The sequence below is a fragment of the Typopeltis vanoorti genome, chromosome 23 (assembly GCF_054136105.1).
Source record: "Typopeltis vanoorti isolate ZY-2024b chromosome 23, IOZ_Tvanoo_1.0, whole genome shotgun sequence".
Classification (NCBI taxonomy): domain Eukaryota; kingdom Metazoa; phylum Arthropoda; class Arachnida; order Uropygi; family Thelyphonidae; genus Typopeltis; species Typopeltis vanoorti.
The window spans coordinates 45,524,011-45,538,791 of NC_143571.1; the positions used below are offsets into that span (position 1 = coordinate 45,524,011).

Genomic DNA, 14,781 nt, shown 5'->3' on the forward strand with positions numbered 1-14,781 from the left:
TGCCATCATCATCCTCTATCGTAATCTTAGATTCATTATGGAATATAGCTTAGTGCCATATTAGATAAGAAATATCTCATCCATTTACCTGCTGGTTTTGCATGCATTTCATTCTGAAGGATGGAGGCCATAGATGACTTTTGGGATATTATGCGATATTCATGGGATACAGAATTGCTCTTTCATTTTCTCTCCTGAAGTGTGCGGGAACAATTGTAGCATTTAGGATTTCGTGTTAGTGCTGTCTCTATACTCTGGTATAGAGATAGCACTAACACTCCTGTCACTGTTGTAGACCAGTATGATTTATTCTCAGCAGAAAGTTGCAAGAATCCCAATGTCTGTTATCTTGACACAGCCATTTTCAGTAATTATATTTAAGTTAAGGGATATTATCCCATATTGTTTCTTAGCTGAATAAGAAACTCAAAGAGTTTCATGCCAAATATAGAAACTATATAAAGTTTGGTGATTCCAAGCGTAAGCAAATACCTGGATAGTGCAGCAACTGACCCTTGAAGGTAGTGCAAGCTGAGGCAACTCATAGAAAGGGTGGAGCAAGCTCTGATCACTATTCTTGATATTTACCCGCAAGTTTCTGGGAAAAATAAGTTTGGCCTGTGAGACAGGTCAAACTCACCTTCAACTGAAAAGGCCCACATAAAGATTCCTCTCATCACAACAAGAATCAAACTCAGGTCCTGTAAATAATATCCCATTGTTCTTCCAATGTGTTATGAAGGTACTTGAAATAAACAAACTTATTTCTAATGAAATAAACAAACTTTTAAAGGTTTTATAACATCATCACAGCTTAAAGAGAGTTTCTGAATTTCTGTTTCTAATGATTTTGCATTATTTGTATAAAATAAAATTTTGATAATAATAAATGGTAGACCTAAAGTAAAAGAAATTATGGCCTTATTTGATTAAAATTAGTACTTAAGTAACTAGCATTTTTAAGCTGAATTTATTCCATTTGCCATTTTATATTCTGTAGATTAACAGCAATGCTTGTAAACTCCTCATGTCATGTATTTATAAAACATTAGTGAAAATTACTAATTATAATGAAGAGCCAAAGGCTTCAATTCGGTGACATGAACATATTTAAGTTAAGGGATATTATCCCATATTGTTTCTTATAAGAAACAATATGGGATATTGTTTCTTATAAGAAACTCAGAGTTTCATGCCGAATATAGAAACTATATAAAGTTTGGTGATTCCAAGCATAAGCAAATACCTGGATAGTGCAGCGAGGCAAATTGACCAAGTGAACACACGCAATTTACAGACAAATATTCTATAGTGGGTGGTATAGTGGTTATAGATGGCAGGTTGTGTCGAGTGGAGTGCCCTCTATGACTCCTCCTCAGATTCTTTGAAGCTGCTTTGTAATAATATGTTACAATAAATGTTTATTCATTACATGTTGTAGGATGCTTTGAAATAGAAAGAATTGAGAATATTATTGAGCATTTTAGAATTGAAGGGAGGGAAATAATGATGACTATAAAGTGCTCTCTAGTGCTATTTTAAGTAAATTACCTGATCTATCCCCATGACTCAGTCTTCAAAGCTGTTTTCAGTGTATTTTAGTGATGATATTTTCTTGTGTTCTGGCAATGGAGTGCATTTTCCTTCTAATCTCGTCATTTGTTACATGTGCCATGTATGGTATCTTCAAAAGTTTTCTGTAGCACTTCATCTCGAAGGCCAATAATCTTTTCTCATCTTCCTTTAACAATATCCAACTCTCACATCCGTATAGTAAGATAGAGTTAACAAGAGTATCAGCGAGAGAGACTCTTGTAGTCAGCTGTATTTTATTGTCCTTCCAAAGTGGCTATAACCTCTAAAGGGCAACTGTTGCTTTAACAATGCTTGCTTTAATATCATGTTTAGACCAACTATCTCTGGTTGTATGATTCCCAAATAGGGGAATCTTTCTACGTCTTCTAATTTTTCATCATTAATTGAAATTTTCATAAGCTTATTGCACAAGACATTGTTTTTGATTTTTGAATGCTGATCTTTAATCCATAACATTAAGTACTGTCTAAACTCTGTCTGTTAATACTTGTAACTGATATTCATTTTCTGCTATTAGGTCAGTGTCATTGGAAAATCTGAGATTATTTGATTCTCTTCTTCCCCCCTCCCCCCACCAACTATAATTTCAATACCACCACTGTTTTGCAAGGCGAAGTTTATTATATATTCCAAATATAGGTTAAGAAAGCATTGGCAAAATTATGCACCCCTCTTTCAATTTTGAAAGGTTGCTATAGTTGCCATTGATTTCTATTCACATTTATGAGGAATGTTGATGAGTTTTAATTAGGCATACTATTTTATTACCAATTCCATGCTGGTTCAGTATTCTGCACAATGCCTCATGCCACCATATTGAATTAAAGGCCTTCTGTATATCTATAAAATTGTGACATAGTCACGGAATCCTGCCTAGTTCTCTGAAAGTATATTTTCTATTTACTTCTCAATGCTAGAGAGTAAGTTTTTAGGAAAATTTTGCTTGGATGTCTAATTAACTGATCACTCTATAATTGCTGCATTTTTTACTATTCCCATTTTTAGGAATAGGAATCAGAACAGTGGTGCACCAATCTTTAGGCTATGATTCGTTGTTCCACATACATCTTGACAAATTTTGAGCAGGGCATCGATGATAGGTTCTCTCCCTGTTTTCAGTGGGGGGGGGGAGAAATACATAGGTCTTCAAACACGAACAAATTTCTTCTTTGTGCAATGCAAATGTATTGTACTAATGTATTAGAAGTTGACCAGCAAACCTCTCAAGTATAGGATCTACATAGAACACTTCTTAATGAAGGCGTGGTAATCTGCTGTCTGCTCATTAAGTGTGTTCTCTGCTTGGCTTGGCAACTTTGAGGGATGACAACTGTGAGTTGTTTCTGGGATTTAAAAAAACATTCCATCTCAGTATTAGACTGGCTAACTCACTTCAGCGGAAAGACACTTGTAAAAGTTCCGTGCTGTAAAAGTTCCGTGAATCCTATATAGGATTCGAATTTGGGTGTTTACAACTAAAGCAGATCTTTGCTAATGACCAAACTACAGGAGCTTCATTTTGTATTACAAAAATGTGATAATTTGATATATGTGGATTTCATCATCATCAAATTCCTGCCATGTACCCTCAAGTGGGGTGTACAGGATATGATAGTACTTCATGAAAAATTTACATCATTACTAACTTCCTATCTACAATTTTCCTCCAAATCAGTCTGTTACTTGTCAAGACTCCAACATTATCAGATCTTATATTTCTATTTTCTATATTTCTAGGGGGTGCTTAAGGGTCAAAGCTGTATAACTGAGAGGAGACCTCCACATAGCCTTTAAAGGAATGCGGAGAACCGACCAGGGCTTCTGACCTAATGTCCAATCCTCACCTTCTCGTGGTGCACCCTGTTGGGTATCTACTTTGATACTGAACGAACGAGGATGGGCTGGCAATTTGGGATTTAGCCGACCAAATTGTATTCTTATTGGTTAAACCAAAATAAAAAATGATGGCACAACATGACAAAATTTCATGCCGGCTGGGGCGTCGCCCGGTTAAACAAGGCCCCCGTTGTTTTCGCCAGGGAACCAGGGCGAACAGCGAAAAGTCAGCTACTGGAACAAATCTGAAAACAAACCCCAACTCAACATCACCAGAGTTAAAGATCGGTACTATCAATGTAAGAAGCCTGAATGGCAAAGAAATGGAGCTAGCTGAGGAATTAGATAAGTACCAGATCGACATAATAGGGGTGACTGAAACAAAAAAGACCAAAACTGGTGAGATCTTTCTGAGCAATAAATACAAAATGTTATATTCAGGCAATGACAATCAAGGAAAAGAAGGAGTAGCCATAGTATTCAACACAAAATACGAGGCTAATCTTCTTGAATGGCAGTCAGTCTCAAGTAGAGTAATGTGGGCAAATATGAGAATGGGGAACTGGACAATGAGACTTATTTGTGCCTATGGTCCCACAGAAGGTTCTACTAAGGTAGAAGTGGAGGAATTTTTTGAGGCTTTAGAAAAAGCAACTGACACAATGAAAAAGGAAAAGTTGGTCCTTGGTGGGGATCTAAATAGTAGAGTAGGAAATGATTGTGAGACATACAAAAATATTTTGGGAAAATTTGGAGAAAAGAGCAAAGCTAATAATAATGGCAAATATCTGTTGGATTTCTGCTCAGGACATGGACTGGTTATTACTAACACCATGTTCCAACATAAAAATGTGCACAAATTCACATGGAGAGAAGAGGCTAGGAATAAGAAAAGTCTCATTGACTATGTTATTGTTGATAGTGATGTTTTCTCCCTGGTGCAGGACACCAGAGTGTACAGAGGATTTGAAATTGGAAGTGATCACTATTTAGTCTTGAGCAGGATAAAATTGAATTTCATATTGAAAAGAATAACATGTAAGAAAGTTTTAAAGCGAATAAAAGTTGAGCAGCTCTCAGATGTGAACTGTAGACTAAAATACAGAAATATTATTGAAAAGAAAATGAAAGAGTTTGAGAACAGGAATCAAACCTTGGAGATTCAGTGGCAAACTCTGAAGGAAACATTGATTGATTCTGCCAGAGAGGCATGTGGTGAGGTTGTGTGCAAGGATAAAAAAATCAGAACTCCCTGGTGGACACAGGAAGTTAAAGAGGCAGTGAAGGAAAAGAAGAAAGCATATCAAAAGTTCCTGGCAAATAAGGCAGCTGTTACTCTTACAGAATACAGAGACAAATGTAAGAAAGCTAAACAGTGTGTAAAACTAGCTAAACAAAAGTCATGGGAGGACTTTGGCAAGAATATAGAAAATAAATATCAAGAAGGTGGCAAAATATTCTGGAGGTTGTTGAAGAAGCTTAGGAATGGAGGAAAGAGTGCTGTAAAAGGAATTAGAGATGATAAAGGTGAAATGAAAACAGGAGAAAAAGATATCCTTGAAATATGGAGTAATTACTTTGAAAAACTGCTAAATGAAACAAGCAGTGATGACAGCACAGTGATAAAAAACACTGACCAGGCATGCAGTCAGGAATACATATCCATACTTGAAGTAGAAAAAGCCATCAAAGGCTTGAAATGTGGAAAGGCAGCAGGAGTAGATGATATTCGACCAGAAATGCTGAAGTATGGTGGTATAAGAGTCTTACAGTGGCTGCACTGCATAGTTCAGAAAGCCTGGACAGAGGGACGAATTCCCAATGATTGGAGTAGAGCTCTCATAGTACCCATATATAAAAAGGGAAATAAAACTGAATGTGAGAATTACAGAGGTATTTCCCTACTGAGTGTTCCTGGCAAGATCTATGCAAGTATACTTGAGAAACGGTTGAGAAGAATTGTGGAAGAAAAGCTTGGTGAAGAACAAGCTGGATTCAGGCCAAATAGAGGCTGTCAGGATCAGATCTTCACTTTACGACAAATAGTCGAGAAAGCATGGGAATATAACAAAGATCTGTATTTAAGTTTTGTCGATTTGGAAAAGGCATATGACAAGGTGCCAAGAGAGAAGCTATTCAATACGCTGCAGTTATATGGTGTCAATGGGGCATTATATCAAGCAATACTTAGTCTTTATTTGAGTTGTGAGTCAGCAGTTAGAATTGAAGGAAGTACAGGAAGATGGTTTAATGTTAAATCTGGTGTGAGACAAGGATGTACATTATCCCCCCTGTTATTCATTATCTATATGGATCACATTATGAAGGAATGTGGTATTAAACCTGACATCAAAATTGGAGATGTTAATGTCAGCTCTTTGCTTTATGCGGATGATGTTATACTTCTAAATAAATCCGCTACAAGTCTGCAAGATTCTCTGACTAAATTGAATAGCTGTTGTAATAGATATGGTATGAAGGTCAGCAATAAAAAGACAAAGACAATGAAAATAGGCAGAATCATTGAAAATGTCAACTGTGTTGTGAATGGAGAACCTGTGGAACAAGTAAAACATTTCAGCTACTTAGGCACAATTTTTACTGAAGATGGTAAACTAAATATAGAAATAGACAACAGAATCAGCAAAGCTGGTATCGTGGGAAGTCAATTGAATAAATTCATATGGAATAAGAAAGAAATTAGTCGGAACACTAAATTAGCTGTATACAAGACTGTGTTCAAACCAGTTTTAACTTATGGATCTGAGAGCTGGGTCAGAAGTAAAACACTTGACCAAAGACTAGAGACCGCAGATATGAGAGTCCTGAGAAAGATTAGAGGCGTGAACAGATGGAATCAATGGCAATATCATATTAAAAATGAGGATATTAGGAAAGAACTTGACATTGTCAGCATCCAGGAATGCGTTAGCAGAGCTAATCTCAGATGGTATGGTCACTTAAATAGAATGGGAGAGGAAAGATTAGCAAAACAAGTGTTCTCTGCCAGGTTGGCAGGAAAACGACCCAGAGGAAGACCAAGATATAGGTGGATTGATACGGTACAAAGTGCCTTAGACGATAGAAATATAAGATCTGATAATGTTGGAGTCTTGACAAGTAACAGACTGATTTGGAGGAAAATTGTAGATAGGAAGTTAGTAAAGATGTAATTTTTTCATGTAGTACTGTCATATCCTGTACACCCCTTGAGGGTACATGGCAGGAATTTGATGATGATGATGATGATATTTCTATTGTCAAAGGCACATTGTACCGTATCAATCCATCTATATCTTGGTCTTCCTGTGAGTCATTTTCCTGCCAACCTGGCAGAGAAAACTTGTTTTATTAATCTTTCCTCAAGGGGGTGTACAGGATATGATAGTACTACATGAAAAATTTACATCATTACTAACTTCCTATCTACAGTTTTCCTCCAAATCAGTCTCTTACTTGTCAAGACTCCAACATCATCAGATCTTATATTTCTATCGTCAAAGGCACATTGTACCGTATCAATCCACCCATATCTTGGTCTTCCTCTGGGTTGTTTTCCTGCCAACCTGACAGAGAACACTTGTTTTGCTAATCTTTCCTCGCCCATTCTATTTAAGTGACCATACCACCTAAGAATAGCTCTGCTAATGCATTCCCGGATGCTGACAATATCAAGTTCTTTCCTAATATCCTTGTTTTTAATATGATATTGCCAATGATGCCATCTGTTCAAGCATCTAATCTTTCTCAGGACTCTCATTTCTGCAGTCTCTAGTCTTTGGTTAAGTGTTTTACTTCTGACCCAGCTCTCAGATCCATAAGTTAAAACTGGTTTGAACACTGTCAGTGTATACAGCTAATTTAGAGTTCCGACTAATTTCTCTCTTATTCCATATGAATTTATTCAGTTGACACTTCCTACCATACCAGCTTTGTTGATTCTGTTGTCTATTTCCATATTTAATTTACCATCTTCACTAAAAATCATGCCTAAGTAGCTGAAATGTTTTACTTGTTCCACAGGTTCTCCATTCACAATAAAGTTGATATTTTCAATGTTTCTGCCTATTTCCATTGTCTTTGTCTTTTTATTGCTGACCTTCATACCATATCTATTAGAACAGTTATTCAATTTAGTCAGGGAATCTTGCAGACTTGTAGCGGATTTATTTAGAAGTATAACATCGTCCGCATAAAGCAAAGAGCTGACATTAACATCTCCAATTTTGATATCATGTTTAATACCACTTTACTTCATAACGTGATCCATATAGATAATGAATAACAGAGGGGATAATGTACATCCTTGTCTCACACCAGATTTAACATTAAACCAACTTCTTGTACTTCCTTCAATTCTAACTGCTGACTTGCAACTCAAATAAAGACTAAGTATTGCTTGATATAATACCCAATTGACACCGTATAACTATAGCGTATTGAATAGCTTCTCTCTTGGCACCTTGTCATATGCCTTTTCCTGATCGACAAAACTTAAATACAGATGTTTGTTATATTCCCATGATTTCTCCACTATTTGTCGTAAAGTGAAGATCTGATCGTGACAGCCTCTATTTGGCCTGAATTCAGCTTGTTCTTCACCAAGCTTTTCTTCCACAATTCTTCTCAACCATTTCTCAAGTATACTGGCATAAATCTTACCGGGAACACTCAGTAGTGAAATACCTCTGTAATTCTCACATTCAGTTTTATTTCCCTTTTTATTTATGGGTACTATAAGAGCTCTTCTCCAATCATCGGAAATTTGTCACTCTGTCCAGGCCTTCTGAACTATGCAGTGCAGCCACTGTAAGACTTTTAGTACATCCATACTTCAGCATTTCTGGTCGAATAATATCATCTACTCCTGCTACCTATCAACATTTCAGGCCTTTGATGCCTTTTCTACTCCAAGTATGGATATGTGTTCCTGACTGTATTCTTGTTCAGTGTTATTTACCCCTGTACTATTACTGCTTGTTTCATTTAGCAATTTTTCAAAGTTATTACTCCATACTTCAAGGATATCTTTTTCTCCCCTTTTCATGTCACCTTTATCATCTCTAACTCCTTTTACAGCACTCTTTCCTCCATTCTAAGCTTCTTTAACAACCTCCAGAATATTTTGCCACCTTGATATTTATTTTCTATGTTCTTGCCAAAGTCCTCCCAGGACTTTGGGAGGACTTTGTAAGAATGATAAACACTTTGTAAAACTAGCTAAACAAGGTGTTTAGGTTTCTTACATTTGTCTCTGTATTCTCTAAGAGCACAAGCTAATTTATTTGCCAGGAAGTTTTGATATGCTTTCTTCTTTCCTTCACTGCCTCTTTAACTTCCTTTGTTTACCATGGAGTTCTGATTTTTCTATCCTTCCAGACAAACGTGCCACATGCCTCTGCGACTGAATCAGTCAGAGTTTTCTTCAAGGCTTGCCACTGAATCTCCAAGGTTTGGTTCCTGTTCTCAAACTCTTTCATTTTTTTTTTCAATAATCTTTGTGTATTTTAGTCTACAGTTCACATCTGAGAGTTGCTCAACTTTTATTCGCTTTAAAATGCCATTCTTTTCAATAAGAAATTCAATTTTATCCTGCTCAAGAATAAATAGTGGTCACTTCCAATTTCAAATCCTCTGTACACTCTGGTGTCCTGCACCAGGGAGAAAACATCACTATCAACAATAACATAGTCAAAGAGACTTTTCTTTTTCCTTGCCTCTTCTCTCCATGTGAATTTGTGCACATTTTTATGTTAGAACATGGTGTTAGTAATAACCAGTCCATGCCCTGAGCAGAAATCCAACAGGTATTTGCCATTATTATTAGCTTTGCTCTTTTCTCCAAATTTTCCCAAAATAATTTTGCATGTCTGACAATCATTTCCTACTCTGCTATTTAGATTCCCAACAATCCCCAACTTTTCATTTTTCATTGTGTCAGTTGGTTTCCCTAAAGACTCAAAACATTCCTCCATTTCTGCCTTAGTAGAGCCTTCTGTGGGCCATAGGCACAAATACATCTCATTGTGCAGTTCCCCATTCTGATATTTGCCCACATCACTCTACTTGAGACTGCCTGCCATTCAAGAAGATTAGCCTCATATTTAGTGTTAAATACTATAGGCACTTATTTTCCTTGATTGTCATTGCCTGAATATAACATTTTGTATTTATTGCTTAGATAGATCTCACCAGTTTTTGTGTTTTTTGTTTCAGTCACCCCTATTATGTCGATCTGGTACTTATCTAATTCGTCAACTAGCTCCATTTCTTTGCCATTCAGGCTTCTTATGTTGATAGTACCAATATTTAACTCTGGTGATGTTGAGTTAAAGTGTACTATCAGATTTGTTCCAGTAGCTGACTTTTCGCTGTTCGCCCTGGTTCACTGGTGAAAACAACGGGGGCGACACCCCAGCCTGCATGAAATTTTGTCATGTTGTACCATCATTTTGTATTTTGGTTTAAGCCAATGAGAATAGCAATTTGATTGGCTAAATCCCAAATTGCCATCCTATCCTCATTCGTTCAGTATCCAGTAGATACCCAACAGGGTGCACAACGAGAAGATGAGGATTGGACATTAGGTCGGAAGTCCTGGTTGGTTTTCTACATTCCTTTAACGGCTATGTGGAGGTCTCCTCTCAGTTATATAGCTTTGACCCTTAAGCACTCCTATATGTTGTAAAGAAGCAAAATAGGCTAAAATAATTGGTAATATTTTAAATTGATCTCATCATTTCCTGTTTATTCTCAAGTGGAAGTCAACTGGATACTTTGATAATCGAACACATTTCATTCTTACTAGTTTTCTTGTAACAATTTTCTTCTAGATTAATTTTTGTTCAAAGTTTATTTTTCCCTTGTTAGACTATAATAAATTTAGTTTAATCTTTTATCCAGGTGTGAGGAAACAAAGTTTAACGCCTGAAAGTATCTTCAGGACTGGGGTAAGGTAGTACAACACCGGGAAACTCGTTGCAAAGGTGGAGCAAGCTTACATCACTCCTATCTCAGTATCTCCCATAATGCAAAATACATCTCCTTGCAGATATGATATATAAATAAATATAAATAAAAAAAAACATAAATAAATAATCTGAATAAAAATGTTAAATTAATTACTATACATATGTGTTGGAACAATGTTATTTGCTGCTGTCACATTCTGTAGCATCGTGCATATCATATCCACAGCAGTTAGATTTTTTAATGAAAGCAGACCAAACTTGGTGTAGGAGTAAGTCTTGAATTTTGTTACGTTGTGTGGGGATCTACAGCATTTCAGAGACCTCCTTCAACTTTCTTGTAAAATAATTATGATCAATATAAGGCATTTTTGTTTGTGGCTAAACTACTGTGATGGCCTGTGGTATTTGTATGGAATGCTCAACCAGATTTATGTTATCTTCTTTTTTTGACTCATGAGTCCTTGACTCCCTGCAGGTGCCTCAAAAATATAAATTAATGTTTAAAAGGAGGGAGAAAAATGGGTAGAAGAAGTTATTTACTCATTTAATGTAAATGAATAGTTTACAAAAATAATTTATTTAGAAATAGGATATTTTGATCTTCAAACATGCAGATCTCCCCCCCCCCCCCCCCAAAAAAAAAAAAAAAAACTTTCAGTTTAGCCTACTGAGCAAATACCACAAGAGCAAAGAATCTCACAAATGTCTGGTTTATTCACAGGGATATGGAGGTGTTTTGGTAGATGTAAGAATCCAAAGGTTTTATGTAATGGGGAAAAAAAAAAAAAACACTTTGTCTATAACATTCTTGATGTAAGGTAGCATGGTTGCATTCTTAAAATCTTGTTTAAGTACGGGAGTTGTAGGAGGTGTATAAAGAATTTTGTTGATTGTCTTGGGTTCATATTCACTGAAGGCAAGGTTATGCCTCAGGTAGATTGTGATGTACTGGACAACTTACGACTTGTATGCTCTATCTTGTAATGTTTTAATCATGCCTATCTTTAGTACTGGATGATGGGGTAAAGCAGCATGTAAAAATCTTCCAGTTGCAGTTGGTTTTCTATATATTGAAAAGGATAAGAGGTGCTTAAGGATCAAAGCTATATAATTGAGAGGAGACCTCCACATAGCCTTCAAAAGGAATGCAGAGAACCGATCAGAGCTTCTGACCTAATGTCCAATCCTCACCTTCTCATGGTGCACCCTGTTAGGTATCTACCTGGATACTGAACGGACGAAGATTTGCTGGCAATTTGGGATTTAGCTGTCCAAATTGTATTCTTATTGGCTTAAACCAAAATTTAGAATGATGGTACAACATGACAGAATTTCATGCTGGCTAGGACGTTGCCCGATTAAACAAGGCCCTCGTTGTTTTCACCAGGGAACCAGGGCAAACAGCGAAAAGTCAGCTACTAGAACAAAACTTATCCCAACTCAGCATTACCACAGTTTAAGATCGGTACTATCAACATAAGAAGCCTGAATAGCAAAGAAATGGAGCTAGCTGAGGAATTGGATAAATACCAAATCGACATAATAGGGTTCACTGAAACAAAAAAGACAAAAACTGGTGAGATCTATCTGAGCAATAAATACAAAATGTTATATTCAGGCAATGACAATCAAGGAAAAGAAGTGGCTGTAGTATTTAACACTAAATATGAGGCTAACCTTCTTGAATGGCAAGCAGTCTCAAATAGAGTGATGTGGGCAAATATGAGAATGGGGAAACTGGACAATGTGGCTTATTTGTGCCTATGGTCCCACAGAAAGTTCTACTAAGGTAGAAAAATGAAGAATTTTTTGAGGCTTTAAAGAAAGCAACTGACACAATGAAAAAGGAAAAGTTGGCCCTTATTGGGAATCTAAATAGAGTAAGAAATGATTGTCAGACATACAAAAATATTTTGTGAAAATTAGGAGAAAAGAGCAAAGCTAATAATAATGGAAAATACTTGTTGGATTTCTGCTCAGGACATGGACTGGTTATTACTAACACCATGTTCCAACATAAAAATGTGCACAAATTCACATAGAGAGAAGAGGCAAGGAATAAGAAAAGTGTCATTGACTATGTTATTGTCGATAGTGATGTTTTCTCCCTGTTTCAGGACACCAGAGTGTACAGAAGATTTGAAATTGGAAGTGATTACCATTTAGTCTTAAGCAGGATAAAATTGAATTTCTTATTCAAAAGAAGAACATGTAAGAAAGTTTTTAAAGATAATAAAAGTTGAGCAGCTCTCAGATGTGAACTGTAGACTAAAATACACAAATATTATTCAAGAAAAAAATGAGAGTTTTTGAACAGGAACCAGACTGCAGATTCAGTGGAAAACCCTGAACAAAACACTGATTGATTCAGCCAGAGAACATTATCATTTAGTGAGGTTATGTACAAGGATAGAAAAATAAGAACTCCATGGTGGACACAAGAAGTTAATGAGACAGTGAAGGAAAATATGAAAGCATATCAAAAGTTCCTGGCAAATAAGTCAGCTTGTGCTCTTAGAGAATACAGAGACAAATGTAAGAAAGCTAAACAGTGTGTAAAACTTGCTAAACAAAAGTCATGGGAGGACTTTGGCAAGAACATAGAAAATAAATATCAAGAAGGTAGCAAGATATTCTGGAGGTTGTTGAAGATGCTCAGAAATGGAGGAAAGAGTGCTGCAAAAGGAATTAGAGATGATAGAGGTGACATGGAAACAGGAGAAAAAGATATCCTTGAAGTATGGAGTAGTTACTGTGAAAAACTGCTAAATGAAACAAGCAGTGATGACAGCGCAGTGGTAAAAAAACACTGACAGTCATGCAGTCAGGAATACATATCCATACTTGAAGTAGAAAAAGCCATCAAAAGCCTAAAATGTAGAAAGGCAGCAGGAGTAGATGATATTCAACCAGAAACGCTCAAGTATGTAAGTATAAAAGTTGAACAGTGGCTGCACTGTAGTTCAGAAGGTCTGGACAGGGGGACAAATTCCAGATGATTGGAGTAGAGCTCTCATGGTACTCATTTATAATAAAGGAAATAAATCTGAATGTGAGAATTACTGAGTGTTCCTGGTAAGATGTATGCAGGTATACTTGAGAAACGGTTGAGAAGGATTGTGGAAGAGAAGCCTGGTGAAGAACCTGGATTCAGGCCAAATAAGAGGCTGTCAGGATCAGATCATCACTTTACGACAAATAGTGAAGAAATCATTGGAATATAACAAAGATCTGTATTTAAGTTTTTAGATCTGGAAAAGGCATATGACAAGATGACAAGAGAGAAGCTATTCCAAACGCTACAGTTATATGGTGGTAATGGGGCATTATATCAAGCAATACTTAGTCTTTATTTTAGTTGTAAGACAGCAGTTAGAATTGAAGGAAGTACAGTAAGATGGTTTAATGTTAAATCTGGTGTGAGACAAGGATGTACATTATCCTCTCTCTTATTCATTATCTATGTGGATCACATTATGAAGGAAAGTGGTATTAAACCTGATATCAAAATCGGAGGTGTTAATCTCAGCTCTTTGCTTTATGTGGATCATGTTATACTTCCAATTTTGATATCAGGTTTATTACCACTTTCCTTCATAATGTGATCCATATAGATAATGAATAAGAGAGAGAGGATAATGTACATCCTTGTCTCACACCAGATTTAACATTAAACCATCTTCCTGTACTTCCCTCAATTCTAACTGCTGACTTACAACTCAAATAAAGACTAAGTATTGCTTGATATAATGCCCCATTGACACCATATAACTGTAGCGTATTGAATAGTTTCTCTCTTGGCACCTTGTCATATGCCTTTTTCCAGACCGACAAAACTTGAATGCAGATCTTTTTTATATTCCCTTGATTTCTCTATTGTCTGTCGTAAAGTGAAAATCTGATCATGATAGCCTCTATTTGGCTTCAATTCAATTTAGTCATGGAATCTGCTACAAGTCTGCAAGATTCCTTGACTAAATTGAATAACTGTTGTAATAGATATGGTATGAATGTCAGCATTAAAAAGACAAAGACAATGAAAATAGGCAGAAACATTGAAAATATCAACTTTATTGTGAATGGAGAATTTATAGAACAAGTAAAACATTTCAGCTACTTGGCATGATTTTTAGTGAAGATGGTAAGTTACATATGGAAATATTGGTGAGAGTGATCATAAGGTCTTGACCTGGGAGGTGGCTAAAGGTGTGAAATTTGTGATTAAGACAGGGTATATGTGGAATTACCGTGCTGGCAAGTATGACAAGCTTAGGAGATTGCTTGGATCAGTGCCATGGCATGTACAACTGCAAGGGCTGGACGTCGATAGAGCATGGGAAGTGATCAAAGAGCATTTACAGGAGGTTATGGCTGATTG

General features: G+C 36.4%; 1 protein-coding gene across 3 annotated transcripts in view; it reads left to right on the plus strand.

Moving 5' to 3' along the window:
• Positions 1–14,781, plus strand: part of LOC150093816 (protein timeless homolog) — a 671,138-nt gene that overhangs the window by 132,829 nt on the left and 523,528 nt on the right. The gene's annotated exons all lie outside the window — the stretch shown is intronic.